General features: G+C 40.4%; 1 pseudogene; it reads left to right on the forward strand.

Moving 5' to 3' along the window:
• Positions 1 to 2,473: 2,473 nt before the first annotated feature.
• Positions 2,474 to 2,592, forward strand: LOC118607593 (annotated as a pseudogene).
• Positions 2,593 to 2,980: the final 388 nt, after the last annotated feature.

A 2,980-nucleotide genomic window follows, 5' to 3' on the forward strand; every position in this document is an offset into this window, starting at 1 on the left:
TTGGTCGTTCTGGCATAGCCGGCTCCCACTCTAAAACTATCGGTTGTGGCTAGTCTTACGCTAAGATCTAGTGTGTACAGGCCCTGCCTTAAACAAAGACGCTTCTATCCAGCATGACACAGACTATCTCTTAGAAGCAAGAGAAAGGGCCAGACCTCCCTTTGGGCAAGGAAATTCTTTCTACACAGGATGTTTTGCTTCTTGCTCATTATCGGTGGTGTTACCTCCAGGAAAGTGGAAAGTGAGAAGCATCAGGGATACTCTGGAGACAGCAATTTCCTCATGGGTGCTGGCATTTAAACACAGTTACCTTGGAGCCCATTATCTTGCTCACCAGAAATGCCCTAATAATTTTGGTCTGCATGCATACCAAAGCCTCCAGTACTGCAACTTCCTGCAGCTCACGACATCAGAGATGCTGATAAGGCCAGGGCCCTGGAGTCTTCCAAGTTTCAAGACACCAGTGCCCTTGGGGGCTCACAGTCAGTTGACATTTCTGGAAGCTAATGACATGTCATCAACTAGGATAGAGTCTATGAATACCTGAACTGGAAATTTTGGGAAGCAAAGGATTAGGAGGTTCAAAGAGACAAAACAACTTGAGTTGAAGACTGGACAGGAAACTCTGGACTTTATATACAACAGGAGAGGAAGGTGGTGGGTAGAAGACACTACAGAGAGGTGCAGAGTCAATCACAAGAACAGCCGAAGGAGCTTATGGAACACAGAGGTTAGTTAGAAAACATGTGGCAACACAAGTAATTAGTGTTGTGTTTCAAAAGGGAACCCCGTTCTTCATTACCTGAAGGATTTATCAGCCTTCTAATAAGGTGTTGATGAATAATTGCTATCCATCCCTTGAATGAATATTTATTGAGCATTTACCATGTATCACGCAACATTCTAGGTGCTGAGGATTCAGCAGAGAGCAAAATAGACAATGTCTCTCCCCTCATAGTTTGCTTCCTAATGGGAGATATAAACAAACAAACGAACAAACAAACAGTAAGAGGTGGTGATAAGGGTGCTGAAGAAAAATAAAACAAAGCAAAAGGATGTAGAGAGAGGAGCTGTTCGTTATCTTAGGCTAGGAGCTCAGGGGTAGCCTCACTAACCCTGAGATCTGAATAAAAGGAGAGACCTGGTCATCTGGCTATCTATGGAAAAGTGTTCTTGATGGAAGGAGAGTAAGTGCAAAGGGCCTGAGGCTGGAGAGTGGTTGGTGATGAACAAGGTAGTCTGTGTGGCTGGAGTGGAGATAAGGCCGGCTAAACAGGGCCTTGTGGATATGGAAAGGAGATGGAAGCCACTGGGGGGATACAAACTGTTAAGTTTACATGACAGGGACAATAGAAGTTCATGTACGCATGCACCTCCCACCATCTTCAGCCTGAGTTCTGTGTTGTCTCCTAGTTATCGTTGTCTTGACCAGGGGTTACTGCGGAAGAGCCTTAGAGGGAACCGAGAGGCTAACTGAATCGTATTAGAGAGGACATGGAGTGACCATGGACAGATGTGAACTCTGGAAGGCACTACGGGTGGGCACGGGACAGAAGGGGGCTGAGAAGGGATACTGAGGAAAGTCTTTGGGGAGGAGCAATGTTCAGGGAGCAGACACTGAAATGAGGGGAACTTCAGAAAAAAGATTTTAGAATGGTCCACTGTGTGTCATGCAACGTGGTCCTTCCTTTGCTGCTCCTCGAAGAGACTATTTACCTTAAGTTTAAAGGCTTTTTTGGAGCTAGATTCACAGGGTTTGAGGTGGAATACTCTGCTGAGACCAGCCCCATGGTGGCCCAGCTTTCTTCAGGTTTCATTTCTATTTACAGTGTCCAAAAAGTGATTAATGAACTAGCTATTTAATGGTCTTTTCTAGTCAACTCTAAACATTTTCTTTTTCTCAAATATTAAAAAAAAAAAAAAACCTGTTTTTCACTTTAGAATATTTATGCAATTGTCATCAATGAGCAAGTGACCTTGGCTGGAGTTTCAGATTTGCTATAATTTCTGAGATAATTTTTAAAAATTTCTGCACAGAATATTGAGAATTAACTGATACTGTACATGTAAAAAATAACACAAGTGACAGTCATTATTTTAAGTGGTCACTTTTCTTTTAATTGTCAATTTGGATACTAATATGTACTCACTAAATATATGTGGAATAAATTTAAGAAATAATTAAAATTAATTCTTCTGTACAATATCAGCTTAGCTGGGCATAAGTGTCAGTGGAAGAGCCATTTGACCAAAAGAGACGAAACATACACATCAGGGTGCAGTAAATTTAGTCAGATTGCTGGAATTTCTTATCCCACATGAGTCAAGAAAGACAGAAAATGTTGCTTTTCTTTCTTATCTTAGAGTATGCAGTCCTGAGAATAAATTTCCCTTATTAATAATCGAAATAAATTCTTCCAAAGATAACCTATATATCTCAAGTTACACAGTGATTATTGAAATTATAACTTAAGTCTACAGCCATGCCACCCTGAACAAGCCCGATCCCATCTGATCTCAGAAACTAAGCAGGGTTGGGCATGGTTAGTACTTGGATAGGAGACCACCTAGGAAGACCAGGTGCTGTAGGCATAAAAAATAAAAAATAAGGGATTGTAAGCTGACAAGGTCCTTGTAACCTGTGAGGTAAACCAAAGGTTGCCTTACCTAAAAAATTTAAAAAAAAAATAGAAATTGTAACTTAAAAATAAACACCAGTAAGGTATGTGTATCCATGAAAAAAAAAAATCTATTATGTAGAAGCTTTGGAAAAATAACACATAAAGCAGCAGGAATAATCATTGTACAAACTGGTTTTGCTGAGAAAGGGGGGTTTGGATCCCTTAAAAATAATAAACTGACTTTTTTCATTGCTTCAAGTCATTTGCATTTAATAATAATAGTGCAGTACCTAATTGTGTGAATTAGCGTAAAGACTGATTGCCGACTAGTTCTAGCTTTGCTACATAATAATGAATGC

The sequence above is a fragment of the Rousettus aegyptiacus genome, unplaced genomic scaffold (genome assembly GCF_014176215.1).
Source record: "Rousettus aegyptiacus isolate mRouAeg1 unplaced genomic scaffold, mRouAeg1.p scaffold_m13_p_8, whole genome shotgun sequence".
In the NCBI taxonomy this organism is placed as follows: Eukaryota; Metazoa; Chordata; class Mammalia; order Chiroptera; family Pteropodidae; genus Rousettus; species Rousettus aegyptiacus.